The sequence below is a fragment of the Molossus molossus genome, unplaced genomic scaffold, assembly GCF_014108415.1.
Source record: "Molossus molossus isolate mMolMol1 unplaced genomic scaffold, mMolMol1.p scaffold_m16_p_9, whole genome shotgun sequence".
Taxonomy (NCBI): domain Eukaryota; kingdom Metazoa; phylum Chordata; class Mammalia; order Chiroptera; family Molossidae; genus Molossus; species Molossus molossus.
The window spans coordinates 73,789,755-73,808,980 of NW_023425403.1; positions in this window are offsets into that span (position 1 = coordinate 73,789,755).

The window sequence follows — 19,226 nt, forward strand, 5'->3', positions numbered from 1 at the left end:
ATACCTTAGGTCTTCACATTTCTCCAGGCTGGAAATAGGCTGAGGCTGTTGCTCAAAGGGCATAGAAAACCAATGCCTTAGTTAGAAGTGGCCAAGAACGATCCAATGAAGAGCTTCTGATAGGACTGAAGCAAAAGATGCAGCACAAAATGGACTGAAAAGTCTACTTCCAAGAGGCTGAACTAAATTAAGGAACATTTGTTACCCCAGAACTTGGGTACCTGCCAATGTGCCTGGGGATTGCAGAATGGCTCTGAGCCAGAGGCGATAGTCTCCTGCCCCCCCCCCCCATTCAACTGAAGCGCTTAAACATTATCCTCTCTCTTAATCACCACTGCATTTGGGATGTGTAAGGAGCAGACAACTGGTCTTTTAAATTCATAAGAATCCAGATCAAGAGAAGGAACATACATGGCTCTATGTCTGGACCAAATGTAAATCACAAGATCTTGGATTCCAAGTTCAATGCTATGATTTGATGAGACTTTTGTGGTCTTTGGATAAGTGATGAGATACATATTACATGTGGGTGAGTTATAAGTAATTGTGGCCAGAAGGTGAATTAAGGTAGATTAAGTTCACTGATGCATTGACAGATAAAAAGGTTTTGGCTCAGAAATCAAGAGGGCTCTTCTGTGTGATTTGCTTCACCCAAGGGGAACCTGTCAATAATAGCATAATCAGAAAACTGAAAAGCACTTGATAGTTGGTACATTCCTCATTTCGTTGTTTTCCATTGCCATATACACAAGAAAATGTCTAGGGTGTCTGATTGAGGCATGTAAAAAAGATAGCTAGAACTTTGTTTCAAGAAGGTTCTAAGTTTTATTTTAAACAATAGTGATAAAGATTTAAAAAACTAAAATTAAAAATGTACCATATTAAATAACATTAAAACATATAAAATATATAAGAATTAATATAACTTAAAATATGTATACTCTCTCATAGAAATTTACAAAATATTATTAAAAGAACCATGCCTATGGTTTGGAGCATCCAACATACATTTTTTAACTTGTCCTAAAGAAGTTTACAAAACCAAGGAAGGATAGTGTTATTCATGGAAGTCTTTCTCTGTGTTTGTATTTGTTAAATGGACAATTAATTCTACAAATTATGTGTAGATGCAAAGAATTAAAATCAGCCAAGACAATTGTGCAGAACAAGATGGCACGATTAATTTAACGAAATATCAAAACTGCTTATAAAATGCTGGCAATTAAGACAGTTTAGTTTTGTTGCAAGGATACACAGAAAGACCATTAAGATAAAATACAGTCCAAAAATAGATGATGACAAATCTGATTTACGAAAAAACACTCACAAATATGCTTTATAAAAGACTCATTAATGACAATGTTTCTACAAACAGTGTGGGTTAATTGGATAATCGCATGAAAAATAAAGAAATTTGGTCTCTACCTCAAACCATATACAAAATTCTAAACTAGTTAGATTGTAAACCCAAACATAAAAGGCAAAACAATAAAGCTTTTAGTGTAGGATACAGTTGAATATTTTTATTATCTTTTAGGACATGAGTTTCTTAAAATAAAAATACTAACTATAAATGGAAAGTTTGATAAATTTACTAAATTAAACAGAACTTTATACCACCATAACTCATTATTAAAAGGATGAAAGGAAAAACAAAGTGGGAAAAGATATTTGCAACACAAACAAATAAAAAAGGCGGTGTGGTTACATGTTAAAAATGCTAAATCTTTATTTAGTTGAGTATCTTGAATAGACACGCTACTAAAATAGTCCAATAGCCCTGGTTAACGTGCTCAGTGGTTAGAGCATCGGCCCAAGCACCAAAGGGTCTTGGGTTTGATTCCCAGTCATGTACCTGGGTTGTAGGTTCAATTCCCTACCCAAGTCAGGGTGCATGTGGTATTACTTTCTCTCTCCCTCTCTTTCTCCCTTCTTCCCTCTCTCCCTCCCTTCCACTCTACCTAAAATTAATGAAAAAATATCCTTGGGTGAGGATTAACAAACAAAAAAGACAGTCAAATGATATAAAAAGATATAACTATATCCTCCAACTTAGTAGTCAACAAGGAAACCTAAATCAACCCTCCCCCACAATTATAGGACCTGGAGTTGGTAAAGTTGTGGATAAATTGGAAATCTTATAATGAAAAGAGAGGTATAAAATTGCACAACCCCTGAGGAAAAGTAATTGGCATTATCCACTTTATTTATTTTTTTATTTTTTATTTTTATCCTCACCCGAGGACATTTTTCCATTTTTTGTACAGATAGAGTGGGAGGGAGAGAGAGGAAGAGAGTGAGAGGGAGACATCGATGTGAAAGGGACACATCAAGTGGCTGCCACCCGCATGACCAACCAGGGCCGGGGACAAACTGCAACCGACGTACATGCCCTTAGCGGGAACCGAAACCGGGTCTCTCCGGACCGCAGGCGGACGCTCCAACCGCTGAGCCTAACCAGCCAGGGCGGCATTATCCACTTTAAATAAAGGTAAGCATATTCTATGTCAGAGAAATTCCACTCCTACCTATATGCTCAATAAATATGCATACACATGTGTACCCCCAAAACACATAAAGCATAATAACATCATTATGTATATTATCTATAAACTAAAATCCGTCCACATATAACTCAAGTAAAATGGCTAAATTAATTGTTTTGCAAACTTAATAGCAATGAAAAAAAATAAAACCTACATGAACACACAAAAGCATAGATGAAACTCTCCATAATATTGAGGACAATGCTTCAAAATGTACAATTGTATTTACAAAAATTGCAAAATATAGGGCAAACTAAACTGTAGTGTTTAAGAATGTGTGCTTATTTGGTAAAGATATAGAGACTATCAAGTAATTATAAATAAAAGTGGGAACATTGCTCAATTTGGGAACAAAGTATAAGATCATGAATGAAAAGGGTATTTGGGTGGTTCCGTATTTTGGTACTGTATCAGTTATTTACCTCAGTATTGCTTACTTAGGTGCTCTGCTCTATTACATCACTGTGCAGTGACATCAAAATATCAACTATCTGGAAATAAATCTGACAAAAGATATGCAAAATAAGTTATAAATCATTAATGAGTTATACCAATACAGAAAACTTTTAATCCTTATTGATAAATACCATGTTTATTAAATAAAAGAAGTAATAAGCTAGAGATGTCAGTTCACAAAAAATCTATAGAATCAATATATCCTTAATTAAATTTAGTGAAAATTGAAAAAAATGGTTCTAATATTTATATAAATGCTAATGTGAAAATAGCCAGGACACATTTACAGAAATACAAGGTGATTTCAATATAATTCATCAAGAATTATACTGAAGCTAAATTAATTAAGACAGTGTAGTATTGGTACAGGATAGACAAAGAGATCAGTGGAGCAAGGAGGCAGAAACAGAAATTTTGTCTACAAGAAAAAGTGTCAATGCAAAGTTCCTTCAATAAATGGACCTATATAAATTAGATAGCCATGTAGGAGCATTAGTGCCTGCATCAAAGTTACAAAAGTAACTTTAACAGAAATAACTTTTATGTATATAATATATATTAATAATAAATAAAATAAATAATATATAACAGCTTCTAGAATACAATATACAGGAGTGAAAAAAAAATTTTTTCTTTATTGATTTTAGAGAGAGAGGAAAAGAGAGGGAGAGAAAAATAGAAACATTGATGAGAGAGAACATCAATTAGCCACCCCCTGCATGCCCCCCACTGCAGATTTAGCCCACAATCTGGGCATATGTCCTTACTGGGAATCGAACCAGCAACCTCTTGGTGCATGGGTCGATGCTCAACCACTGAGCCACCCTGGCCGGACAAGAGTGAAAGTTTTGTTGTCCAGCCAGTGTACCAAAAATGTACAGTAACTACATGTACAGTAATTATAGAACCATTTTATTACTTAATTTATCTGGGCACAAAAATTAGCTAAAGAGATGTGAAGAATTTTGGTGATTTGGCTTTTATCTTAGAAAGTGAACAGCATTGTTGGAAGCTGTGAAGCTCAGAAAATCTACAATGGAATCAGTATGCAGAGTATGACAGACAGAGGGCCACTTGGTAGCACAAAAGTGACTTAATAGCTCCCTTTTCTGACTAATAGGTACAATAGCTCACTTTAGCCTCTAGGTTTTTTGGTTTTTTTATTTTTTAATTCTCACCTGAGGATATTTTTCCATTGATTTTTAGATAGAGTGGAAGGGGGGGAAGGAGAGAGAGAAATATTGATGTGAGAGAGACACATTGATTGGTTGCCTCTTGCACGACCCTTACCAGGCTAGGAATCAAACCTGCAACCCAAGCACATGCAACCTTGCCCTTGACTGGGAATTGAACCCATGACCCTTAGATCTGATGCTCTAGTCGCTGAGCCAAACTTTCCAGGCCTAACCTCTTGTTTTATAAATAAAATTATTAAGAATTTCAATCACTGAGTTGCCCTCACTTCTTGACAGAATCTGATACCCATCTGTGCCTCCTTCAAAGCTCTATCACAACGCAAATCTTAGAAGAGGTCTCCCTACTTCAACTTTCTTGAGACATCCTCAGTTCCTCTGGGCTATATGTTCCATACTGCAGCAAACTCAATAAACCTAATTTTATACAAACATGGATGTACTCCTAGAAGTTCTTTACTTCTTGGCTTTAACACCAGAGAGGAAAATGTGACAGAGAGTATCTGTGCATCTTCACATCATAGTGTGAACAGGTTATTTGATTATGTGACTGGATATGATACTTCCAAACCCACTACACATAATATTATAGCATAAACCAATGCTTTATATGTTATCAATAACAATGCTAAGTCATTTATTTTAGTAATTTGTTCAATGTCTGAAATATTAAGCTATAATTCCCCAAATAAGCTAAACTTTAAAAAGGCACATTTCTGTGACTTAAAAACCTTTAAATTCACAGGAAAACTCTTGTCTACCAAATAACAGATACGTATTTAGAACACGATTTGTTGTAATTACATGTCTCCTGAGGGAGAATATGTGTGTGCTACCAGAGTGTGTCAGCGATCATTTCCAGTGATCTGATTATACCCTTTATAATGTGCCTTCCTAATTCAGAGGGTGGGCACGATTTCTCTTACTATGCTGATTAGCTTATCTTTAATAATCCAGATGTTTTGTTTATATAATTTCTCTTCCCTTTGACTTTTTAGTAATGAGGTTAATCTGTCTGATTTCCCTTCTTTTAGCTCAATATGATGCTTCTATAATCATCCTCTTTAAAGTAAGTGTTTAAACCTCATTTTACCAGATTCTTTATTTTTCAAACATGAGAAGGTTTTCTTATTAGGGAAAGGTCACTGGGCATACTGGGCATACTTTTAAAACGTTATTTTTTACATGATCTCACCTTATAATTATACAGAAACAATTTTATACTGGTACAAATACAGATAAAATGCATTCTACTCTAATAGTAAAATATAAAATTAGATATTCTGATGAGTGTGATTGAATAGTGATGTAAGAATACAAAATCAGGTGAAATGCATGTTTCTTTCCTTACATATCAGGATCAAGTTCATTGTTTCCTACACCAGTTTTATTCCTTATAGATCCCTTCCTTTTTCTCATAATCCATGTTTCACAGGAATCTACATGCCCATGGACCAGTGAGCTAAGTATGACTTACAAAATATAGCCAGAAGTAGTCATGGCTTACTTCAACAGTGATTTTCAAAGTGTGTGGTGCCATTATAGTTTTAATGTATTTGCTCATCTAAGATTATTAATGGGAATGTACAATAGAAAATTCTAAGTATAAACATATGTTAAACAATGAAAAGTTACTTGGGTTGGAATGTGTTGCTTAAAAGTTTCTAAGATGTATGACTCTCTAGATTGGCATAACAAGCAACCCTCAAACCATTCTATATTGATGATAAATCATCTATATTTAACTTGCCATAAATAAAATTATTATATTTTTCCTTATTTAAAGGTCATTAAAGGAAAAGTTAAAAAAAAAAGAAAAACATTAGGAGCTCATTAAAAGTACTGTACTTCTATGCTTTTCAAACATAATATAACTTCAGCACTGGCCTTAGTCATATTCTTCTTCTTCAAAGCATCTTTATTTCATTACATCAGCATCATCTTTTAATGATTGTTATTTTAGAATGCATTTAAATGCTCAACAAAAAAATAACCTTTGATAATTCTTGTTTATTCATATTATCCTTAGCTATTGCCTTTGGTAAAATTTTTCAGGAAAAAATTTGAATCATTATCTAGTTCTCAACAATATTTCTTTGTTATTTGGGTTGAATATATAAACCTATTAACTACTGTTTGGGGAAAGAAAATAATATATACTATAAATTATATAATATATATTACCCTGTTATCACATATCACATTATACTATTATATATTATGTTATATATTATTATATGTTATAAATTATAGACTATGTATCAACACATTATATTAAATACATATTGTCCCCAATTTAGGAATATGTTATAATTATCAGGTAATATTTGGTTTTGTGCAAATGCCCCCCCTCTCTCTCACTAAAACACACCAATTACAATTTGCCAGATTCTATACTTCTATTTTATAGGTAGATGAATATATCTATTTGATAGTATAAGATTTATAATAGTTATAAATTATAATTGTGTGTATGGATGTATGTGTGTGTGTGTACACACAAGAGAAAGACACATTGTGATGTTTAATTTTATATGTCAACTAAGCTAGGCTATTGTGATCTGATTTTTTATCAAGCACTAGGTTAGATGAGGCTATAAAGGTAAATAGATATGATTAATATTTATAATCAATTAACATTTAGTGAAACAGAATATCCTCCATGAAGTGGGTGGACCTCATTAATCAGTTGAAGGTCTTAGAAACAAAAAAATTAGTTTTCTCTAAGAAGAAACTGTGCCTCAAGCCTGGAATAGAAATTCTGCTAGAATTTCCAGCCTGATAGCCTGACCTGAGTTTTAGAGTCAAGGCTGCAAAATCAAGTGTTACCTAAACCTCTGGCCTTCTTGCTGGCTTTGCACACACTTATATGTCCTGTTTTTCTACAGTTCTGGAGAGCTTTGACTAAAACAGATATATACTTTTTAAGCATAGAACCCTTAATTATATTAAGATTATAAGACTATATTATAGTAAAGGCTCATTTGAGGTGTGGGTTTACTCATGTCAAAATAAATTCTGTATAGCGTATGCAGTTTTCTTTATTGGTTAAGGATGCTCAGTGCAGACACAGAGAAACAGAGTTTTATTTCTCTAAGTTGATTACTACAGAGCCATGAGGCACAAAGGTATTAAGGTTATTTACAAAGAAGTATTTAAAAAGAGTGGACAAGATACTTTATTCTTAAAACATCAAGGGTGTTAGAGTTGTATAAATAGTAAAAACAAGGTGGAATCAATAAGCTTAATGTCACAATTAATTTGAGGAATTATGTCAGTGGTATTTCTAGTGAGTGCTAAAGTATTCAAGATTTTGGAAATCAGTGTTTTGGTGCTGACACTGTAATTATGTGCCTTTGGGAGTAAGTCTCAGCAGTGCAAAACTGAAAAATATTCCTGCAAATTCAGAGAGCAGTTCTGGCACTAAGGGCTGGGGGAGATATGTATATGGGTGATTTGTTAAGTCACAGCTATCCCTTTTGTATGTGATAGCTTCTGGTTTTCTTTTCTTACTTAGGAAGATCTCCACACAATAAATCTTATTTATACCCTCTGTGTTTTTATTTAACTTTTGTTACTTTCAGATATTGAGCAAGTTCCAGTTTATTATTATTTAATTTAGACTTTGTTGAATTTATTGGAGTGGCTTTGGTTAATACAACTATGTAGGTATCAGTTATACAATTCTACAACACATCATCTGTGTATTGTATTGTATGTTCACCATCCCAAGTCAGGTCTCTTTTCATCACCACTTATCCCCCCTTTACCCTCTTCTACTTCCCGCACCCTTCCCTCTGGCAATCACCATACTGTTGTCAGTGGCCACAGCCTTCTTTTTTCCGTGTATAATCCCTTCATCCTTTGCACCAAGGCCCCAAACCCCTTCCTTCTAACAACTGTCGTCTGTTCTCTGTCTCTATGAGTTTGTCGCCATTTTGTCAGTGTATTTTGTTTCATCAGATTTCACATGTAAGTAAAATTATATGGTACTTGTCTTTCTCTGACTGGTTTACTTGACTTAGCATAACGTTCTCCAGGTCCATCCATGCTGTCGGAAAATGGTAAGATTGTCTTCTTTTCTGTGGCTAAATAGTATTTTATTGTGTCAATGTACCACAGTTTTTTTATCCATTCATCTACTGATGGGCACTTGGGCTGTTTATAGATCTTGGTTATGTAAATAATGCTGCAATGAACAGGGGTGCTTATATTTTTTTTCAAATTAGTGTTTCAGGTTTTTTTTAGATATATTCCCAGAAGCAGAATTGCAAATTATGCTACCTAGTATCAAACTATACTACAAGGCCATATAAATCAAAACAGCATGGCATTGGCATAAAACTGACATATAGATCAATAGAACAAAATAGAGAATCCAGAAATAAGTCCAACCTTGACAGTCAATTAATATTTGACAAAAGAGGTAAAGACATACAATGGAGTAAAAACAGCCTATTCAATAAATTCTGTGGAAAAATGAACAGATATGTGCAAAAAAAAAAAAAAAAAAATGAGACTAGACTACCTTCTTACATCATACAAATAGATTAAAGACTTTAATGTTGGACTTGAAACAATAAAAATCTCAGAAGAGCCCTCACCAGCACGGCTCAGTTGGTTGAGCATTGTTCCATGCACTGAGAGGTTGCCGAATTGATTCTGGGTCAGGACACATGCCCAGGTCATGGGTTTGATCCCTGTTAGGTTGCATGCAGGAGACAACCAATATGTTTTCCTCTCTCATCAATGCCTCTCTCTCTCTTTTTCTTTCCCTCTCTCTCTTCCACTCCCTTCCTCTCTCTCTACAATCAATAAAAAACATTTTTTTACATCCTAGAAGAAAATATAGGCCATAAAATCTCAGACATTTTTTGTAGCAATATATTTACTGATATATTGCCTCCAGCAAGGGAAACAAAAAATAAACAAATGGGACTACATCAGCTAAATTTTTTTTGTACAGCAGAGAAAACCACCAACAAAAGAAAAAACAACAACTCACTGACTGTAAGAACATATTCACCAATGACATATCTGTTAAGGGGTTAATATCCAAATTCATAAGGAACATATAAAACTCAACAGCAAAAAAACAAAGAGTCCAATTTAGAAATGGGCAGAGGACCTGAATAAACACTTCTCCAAAGAGGACCATACAGATGGCCAATAGATGTATGAAAGGATGTTCAATGTTACTAATCATCAGAGAAATGAAAATTAAAACGACAGTGAGATATCACATCATACATGTCAGAATGGCTACTATCAATGAATCAACAAACAACAAGTGTCAGTTAGGATGTGGAGAAAAGTGAATACCTATGCAATTTTGGTTGAAATGCAGATTAATATAGCCACTGTGGAAAGCAATATGGAGTTACCTTAAATTAAAAATCAGGTTTATTTTTACATGTGATGTGAGGTAGAAATATAACTCATTTTTTTCAAAAATATTTTAGAACTCTTTGAAATTTGCAATTCTTTAAAATATGTCTTTATTGTCTCCCTCCCTCTCTCCCTCCCTCCCTCCCTTCCTTCCTTCCTTCCTTCCTTCCTTTTTAGAGGGTGAGAGGAAGGGGGGGAGAGAGAGAAACATTGATCAGCTGCCTCCTGCACATCCTCCACTGGGGATCAAGCCCAAAACTTGATCATGTGCCCTGACCAGGAATCGAACCAGGACCTCTCAGTCCATGGGACAACACTCAATCCACTGAGCCACACCAGCCAGGAAAATTTGCAGTTTTTTATTTAGATGGTGACTGTTAGAGCAGGCAGTTAGAAAGATATGAGCTGGGAGAGGCAGCTGGGCCTTGGAGGAAGTATGTGTGAGACATGACAACACAAAAATAAACAATGGAGTTGGCAGGCCCCTATATGAGGAGAAAAGATTCAGAATCTCCAGAATCTAGTCTAACTGGTGCATAACACCTAGGTGAAGGAGCCTTATAGCCTAAAGATACATTTTTTTCTGAGAAATAAGAAAGGGGGAGACTCACTCAGGGGCACTCTAGTATAAGATTATAAATAGCCCAAACCTTACCCAAGCTGGGCACTGGATTTGGTTTTGGCCACCTGAGTTGCCCACTCAGGTTCTATCTGAATGTATTTTTTTTTCCCCACAAATAAATTCTATTGCCTGCTTTTGCTGCTATTTATTGTCTCTTGTTTGAATCCATTCCTACAAGAAAGACAAGAACTGGGGGCACACAATATTGTCTTTGGCCAGACACTATCTCCAGCCAGAGACCACCTTGAACGCTGCTGACAATGACTCTTACTGCTTACTAAATTATTTAAATATACATTGACCCTTGACCAACATGGGTTTGAAATACATGAGCCTACCTAGATGTGGATATTTTTCAATAAATACCTGGACTGTTTTTAATGCTCAGTTGAGTGTTCATAGAGGGTCAATCTATGCATCATATCCCATCATAACACCTTAAGTTTTTAGGGAGTCAAAAAGTTACATACAAATTTTTGACTGCACAAGCATCGGTGACCCTGACTCCTGCATTGTTTAAGGGTCAAGTGTATATGTGCATTTATTCTTTAGAAAGAATACATACCATATAGAAATAAAGGTAAATTACTGAGGAATATATAATGAACTCTTCTTTCAGCATAAGCAGCTCATCTCTTAAGACATTTGCATAATTATGCTCTTTTGTTAAAAAAAATAATAATTTTTTTTCCTTTACTGACTTTAGAGAGAGGAAGTGAGAGGGAGAGAGAGATAGAAACACTCATGAGAGAACATTGATTGACCGCCTTCTGCATGCCCTCCACCAGGGATTTGGCTCACAACCTGGACATATGTCCTGACCGGGAATTGAACCAGCAACCTCTTGGTGCATGGGTTGACACTCACCCACTGAGACACACAGGCCGGACTATTTTGTTAAAATATTTTACATGACCACTTGCAACTAAAAATAGTTGAAATATACTTCTGATGGCAGACAGACATTTACATATTTTGTCTTCAAAGTTGACAATCAAGTTTTGTTTGCAAAAGAATGCTTCAATTATAATTTAAATGATTTGAATAATTTACAAAATTATAATTCTGCTTCTGGAAAAGATGGATTATCTTGCAACAAATCAACTGTCCTGAAGAGAACAGGAAGTGAATATGAAAAACAAATAAATAAATTAAGTACACTTAAAGACGTCTGAGATCTTCTAGGGCAAAAAGGATTTAAGGGCAAACAATTGTGCTGGAATTCCGTCTGGCATTCTGCAGCTGCTATTTCCTGCAGGGATTTTCCACTTCTGAGGACAGAGAAAAAGGCTGAAGATCAGAGCATAGTTCCTGGAGAATGGTCTGATACTAAGAAATAGAAGGAAAAAAAATCTTGTAGCAACTTTTCAGACCCTAAAAGCAACAAATAGATAATTAAGAGGCCTGCATAAATCCGTTTGAATGCATATCAAGTTGCAGAACACCCCAGGCTTACTTGGAACTACTAGAAACTATGCTTTAGGTATGAACAGAGGTAATCCAGTGAGGAGAGACTTACTTAAAGTGTGATAAAACTTTCAGTCATTTTGGTCTGAAATAATTTAAGGTGATTAATCACTCTGCCTTCTTGCAAATTTAACATCAGATCCCTGAAATTTGCAAAAACAAATTCAAATGCACATTGTTCAATCAGAAAATAAAATAACCAAGAGGAAGTGCTCAATAGATAGATTTAACAGCAACTTATTTGTAGTGGAACAGAATCTAAGTAATCTGAAAAACATGTCAGAAAAATATCTGGATAGAAGTACATAAAAGAAAATGATATAAATGGGGAAAAGAAAGAGTGAAGATAGAGAGATAATGGAAAAGTGAAAGAAGAGTAGAAAAGCCTTACATGTTATTTATTAAGTCCTATAAGATGGGGGGAGGGGGGAATGAGACTAAAGTAGTATTTGAGAAGGTAGTGGCTAAATGTTTTCCAAAATTCACAAATGGACTCAAGTCAGATATTCAAGAAAGGCTATAAATATCAATCAGAATAAATACAAAGAAAACCAGAAGAAAGGAGAAATATCTTCCATGAAGTCAAGGGAAAAAAACAGTGTTACCTTTAAAGCAACAGAATAAAATTAAATACTAAATTCCAGAAATGTTGAAAATCTGAAATTAATAGATGACATCTTTAAAGTAAACTGTACACAAATTGCATAACCCCTCCCACAAAAATATGTCCTTCAGAAATGAAGTAAAAGTAAAGACACACCATCCAAATGAAGATATAAACAAGTGGAAGCATATGCCATGTTGATGGATTGAAATAATTAACATCATTAAAATGTCCATACTATCCAAAGCAATCTATAGATTCAATGCTATCTCTATTCAAATACCAATGGCATATTTCACAGATCTAGAAAAAATACTTCAAAAATTTATATGGAACCAAAAAAGACCTGCCATCCAAACAAAGGTTGAAAGCCTTCAACACCAGTAGACCTACATTAAAAGAAAGTCTAAAGAGAGATCCTTAGGAAGAAGAAAAACAATCCCAGACAGCAATATGGAAATGCATGAAGGAAGTAATTAAAGAGTAACATAAAAGGTACATATGACTAAATATCAGTAAATGCTTACTGTAAAAACACTACTAACAGGATTATTAGTGCTATGTTGGATTTAACATAATGTAAAGAACGTGGTAATTTTGTAGAGAAAGTAGAAGTGATAATATTAATTTTTAAGTAACTAAGATGCCTCCTCTTTGAGGTAAATAACCACAATATCCTAAAAATAAAAATCTGTCAATATAATAAAGGAAAGAATTTGAATAATAACAAAAACATCAATCTATGTGACCCTCAGCCACTACTAATTTTGAAATGATTGACGTATATACATCGCTTTCTTGAGCCTAATAATTAATATCTGTGGCAAACTCTGTGGGTATTTGAATTTTTAAGCAAGTCTAATGATACTGTTCTACTATGTTTTTATTAGACATTTTTAAAGGTGTATGTGTGACAATCACTTACATTTTTACATTTTTCTATAACATAACATCGATTAAAGATTTTCTTCTCCTGAAGTCTATTTTAAGAATTATTTCTTGATCCAGTAGGTTCACTTTTTACATATTTTAAGTCACATTATTATCTTTATTAGAATGAATAGCTAACACTGATCCTATTATCACAAGTTTTCAGAAAATCTGACAGTTGATAACTAGAGGGAGATTATATTAATATACTTGCCATCGGCTTTTGACATAACTATTTCTTTAGCATTTTACCTCTTATTGAAGGACAGAAAGGCAAAGCTGGATAATGGAGTTTCATTATTTTTTCTCTCCAAGGCCAATGATAAAGACTCCTGGGGTGATTTATTCAGATTTTAAAAACTAATAGACTTAACTTGATTTTTACCCCAAATCGCATTTTTGAAACTGAGCAATGCCAATTTTACTATGGTATACTTTATCATGTTATCAAATTTCTTCTCCAGAGAAACAAAATTAGTATTATTCAAGAGCTTCTTCTTTCTTTTTTTAATTTATCTTTATTGTTGGAAAGTATTACAGATGTCCCTCCTTCCCACTCCCCATTTTCTCCATCCTCCCCACTCACCCCCCAACCCCCGGCTTCACTACACTCTTGTCTGTGTTCATTGGTTATTCATACATGCGTATAACTTTGTTAGTTTATCATTTCCCACCCCCTACCCCCTTCCTTCTGAGGTTCAGCAATCTGTTCCCTACTTCCATGCCTCTGGATTTGTTTTGTTCATCAATGCGTAATTAAATTAGGCTACTATCAAACACACATGATATACTTGTTTGATATAAACAAAAGAGTACTAAAAGTACAGGATTATATTTATTAACTTAAGCAAAAGTAAAAAATAAGTTTTACAGTATCATAAGTATGCCTTAAATTGTACTTTTTGTACTTTTGAGATTAATTAAAATGTCTATTTTAACTCCATAGAATATGTATATTTTAAATATCTAAATTACAAGTTCGGAGCTTAATAATTAAGTATCTACTGTTTACATGAATTTGGATAATAAATTCTATTCTCATATGACTAATTGTACTTAGTGTTTAATCACTTCAGCCCTGAACCTACATCTCAATGGTATGCTTCCATCCAAGCTTCTCTATTATGTTTGCAAGAACATCTGTTTTTTTACCAAGAATGGCTGTCATCAACAATTCCACAAACAGTAAGTGTTGGTGAGGATGTGGAAAAAAGAGCACCCTCGTACACTGCTGGAGGGAATGCAGACCGGTGCAGCCACAGTGGAAAACAGTATGGAGATTCCTCAAAAAGTTAAAAATGGAACTGTCATTTGACCCAGTGATCTCAGTTCCAGGAATATATCCTAAGAAACACATATATAAAGCATATATGTACCCTTATGTTCATCAAAGCACTATTTCCAATAGCTAAGATTGGAAACAACCCAAGTGCCCATCAATAGAAGAGTGGATAAAAAAGCTGTGGTACATTTATACAAGAAAATACTATGTGACTATAAAAAAGAAGGATCTCTCACTCTTTGAGACAGCATGGAAGGACCTGGAGAGTGTTATGCTAAGTGAAATAAGCCAGTCAGAGAAAGACAAGTATCACATGATCTCACTTATATGTGCAATCAAATGAACAAACTAAACTGCGACGCGGAAGCATGAACAAAATAGATCCTAAGACACAGAAGCATGGAACGGGCTGACAAATCTCAGAGGGAAGGGGTGGGAGTTGGGAGACGGGAAGAGGTTAACCAAAAAATGTACATACATGAATGCATAACCCATGGACACAGACAATAGTGTGGTGAAGGCCTAGGGTGGGGAGCAGGGTGAAGGGTGTTAACGGGGGGAAAAGTATCTATAATACTTTCAACGATAAAGAGTAAAAAAAAAAAAAAAAAATGTGCATACAGCTGCAAACTCTCACTAAATTTTTTTCTTCAATTTTTTTTTTTCTTACCAAAAATCAGTCTCATGCTGAAAACACGTTCCTCTTAAGAAAAGGTGTTCATTCATTCTTTTAGAGCTGGAAAAGAGGAACCTTTGTTCTGCATCCTCATTCTTTGACCATCATAGACCATTCTTTACCCTTCCTCCTCACTGTTTTCTATCCACTATATAATTAGACCTCCTTCATCATTCACAATATTTTTATCTCAAGATAAAATTATCAGTCATCTGAATGAATTCTACCTGCCATTTCCTTGACCTTGGGAATCCCCAACACTTTAATTTAACTTTGCATTCTTCATTTTTCAATTCCCTGTCATGCATCGACATTTTTTAACATAAAAAAAAAATCATTGTACCTCTGAAATTATAAAACAGTACATTCTAATTTTATAAATTACTTTTCTTATATATTTAACACTCATTCACTCCTATTTATCCATATCCTTCTTCTTAGGTGTGCTACACTGTACAATGTCAATGTGATAGAACTGTGAACTACATTGCCCAGAATCTCTTTCCCTGTATGGTGCTGGGTCAGAATGGACATGCGTTTGAAAGGTAGCATTTGAAAGGTAGATGTGAAGCTGCAGACCCATCTTACTGTCAGAAAATCATTACCATCAGATATGCTGATGGACAGACAGAGTAGATAACACCAAGTTTTTCCATCACCATTTCCTCTGCTTGTCCTAACAGCTGCTCCAGGCTCATAAATAAAAAGCAATAACTACACAATATCTATTACCTCTGTGTAGATAATAGTAAGATGACTAATTATGCCAATTTCTGGGAATGGAGGAGGTTCCTTGGAGATGTAACTTTCAGTGCTTAAAATGAAACAGTCCCAGGAAAATTAAATGGCATGGTCATAGCAGAAATGATTTCTAAATGGCCTCTGCATGAAGTTCAAATTCAGTGCCTAGATGTACTTGGCTTCTCTGATTTCCCTGCAAGCTCTAGACTGTTCATCAGCATCCGTAACTAGGAAGAATAGTTAGTGGTCCTTCCTCTTAGCCTTCCGAATTCTCTTTCAGTCATTAACTTCTTCAGCTTCTTTTAATTTGTTTAAAGCTTATATAATATATACTTATTCCCATGATACTTACAGTGGTTCTGGAATCCATGGGAAAGTAACAATAAAGTAGAAGATCTAATTAATTGTTTATTATAATTTTCTCCAATCAGTAAACTGCTGTGTTTTTTGTATTCTTTATCTGGCATACTTCATACATATCTTCCATAGCTCGCTTCCCAGTGCAAGCAACCTCCTTGCCTTGTACTATCAATTCCATCCAAACCAAATTACAAACCTCCAAGAACGATGAATCTAATAATTTGTTTTCTCTGTTTCTAAATGAGAAATGTCAAATAAGGTTGAAGTACATCCTATCAATCTCATACAATTTAATGGTCCCTGATGCCTTGAACTGATCATTCACCATGACTTGCAAGCCCTTTATAATTTGAGCCAAATCTCAAAATTTCTCAAATCATCTCAAGATATTGATTCCCGTTTCATACCTACTTACTTTCACTTCGATATCAAAGCTAAATAAAATTTAATTTAAAAACTCCTCACTTTACATACATTTTTTCCTCTCCCAAATATACATATATATCTGTCCCCTCAATATAAACCCCCCTTCCATTTACTTATCTTCATTTATTAATTAGTCTATCAACTGTTATCTTTAACCATACTATAATTCTTTTTCATCTATTTTAAGTATAATACAATTTATCACATCTATTAAAGTTATTGTTTTTTTAAGCTCATTCTACTACTGTACAAGTTTACTTACCTTCACAGTTAAAATGCTTCAATATTTGATCTATACTCTGATTTCCTTTTCCTAAATCCAATTCATCTCTTCAAAACCCGTGTTCTTTCTTCAGCTCTTACCACTCTTCTGACACTGCCTATTTCAAGATTAACAAATCCAGGGTATAATCTTTAAGGCTTATCTATTTTACTTTATCTTATGACATTTCTGAGAAATTTCTGATTTGCCTTCTATCTCTTTGTTTATATCATATGAAATGTGCCTTATAAAATCAGAGCTATTGTTTCCATTCATTATTATTTTGCCATGAAAAACTAGAAAGCTGAGATTTATAAATAAAAACACTATCTTTAAACATAAGACAAGAATCAACAAAGAATTATTTCCCAGAGAAGAGAAACAAATGTAATAAGCCTTGCATTTCTCCCAGAATACCGCCCAGAAAATGTGTTCGGGCTATAAAGCAAAGAGAGAAAAAGAAGTCTTACTGGCTTCAGAGTCAGATATCAGAGTTTCGGGAGGGCAAGTGAGATGAACTGTTCAGTGCAGAAAAGCAGAGAGGGGCACTGCGTGTAGACAGGTCCCTCGTGTGTTTGGTTGAATACAGTGTGCTCATGTGTGAGGTGAAAACTCATGAGAGTTAATAAAATAAAGAAACACAGAAAAGCAGTAGGTCAAATATTTCTGGGAAACTTATCCAGCGCTAGTAATAGTTTACTGCCAAGTATTACTGCCAAGCAGAGTGAAAAGAAAAACCCTCAAAATAAATGGGTCATGGATAGAGTCCTTAGAAAAGTCATACTTTACTAATCGACTAAATTAGGCTCAAATTAAAGGCTGCTTTCGACTGGCTATAACAAAGCAAACCCTAAGAGATTCAGACTGATTGGGAAATTATTTAACTCTTCATCAGAACAAAATATAAAACTCTCTAAGGAAAACAGTATTCAATAACATAAAACTCACAGATTTTAGAGACTCAACAAATCTCCAAGCATATATATATAATATACATACATATATATTATAATATATATAATATATATACACATACACACACCATAATCAAATTTCAGGGAATAAACTATTAAGACAAAGTTTTAAAAACACCTGGAAAAAAAAAAAAAGACAAATTATGTAAAAAAGCAGAGGTTAAGAAAAAATAGCAGAGGTTGACAAATTTTTATATATGATTCATGAATCAAGAATTCTTTTTTTTTTTTTTTTTTTTTTTATCCTCACCCGAGGACATTTCTCCACTTTTTGTTCAGATGGAATGGGAGGGAGACAGAGAGAGAGAGAGAAAAAAACATTGAGTGAAAGGGTGAACACTGAGTGAAACATCGAGTAGCTGCCTCCCACAAGACCCAACCAGCCAGGGACAAACTGCAACCGAGGTACATGCCCTCAGCACGAACCGAACCCGAGTCTCTCTGGACCACAGGCCAATGCTCTAACCACTGAGAAAACCAGCCAGGGTGAGTGAAGAATTATTTTTACATTTTAAATAGTTGTTTAAAAATGTGGGTGTCGGGGGGTGGGGCACAAAGAATAATACAAAACAGACACAATGGGAAGTCAACGATGCCTGAAATATTTGTTATCTAACCCTTTACATAAAAGTTGCTGAACTTAAGCACAGAGGAACAAAATAAGAATATCTATAGACTTCTCAGAAATTATATAGGCCAAGACACTCAAATGATATATTTTAAGTGCCAACGGAAATAAATAAAATAAATAAGTAAATTTGTCATCTAGAATTTCATTCCCAGAAAAATGATTCTTGAAAAATGAAGTGTTTTCTTTATCTTTCTATGATGAAATTCATATTAAAAAAACAAATTAGTAAATTTCAAAACAAATGAGATTTAGATAGAGATGACTCGCTTTAACTAGTTATACTTATCTCATTTTTTTAATAAATTAGAGCCATGAATTTAACATGGCTTGCTTAAGAACTATGACACTGGTTAATTTGGCTTATTCGTTTACTTAAGAAGTAAAAATCATTATACGTTACATAATGTGTTCTGATGCTAAATTTGAGATTTTTCCCTAAGGAGTTATTTTAATATCATAGGTAAAGTACTGGCAGTAAATGTTCATATATTTAAATAATCTGAAGCATATAATTTTAGATGTGGGAATTATAATTACAAAATTATATACATTAGGTTTTGGGAATTATGATTACAAAAAGAATAAAAAATTATATCAGTAAATTTTGAAAATTAGAAAAAAATATATAAAAAGCATTAAAAATTAGGTAATGTGAAAAAAGAGGAAAA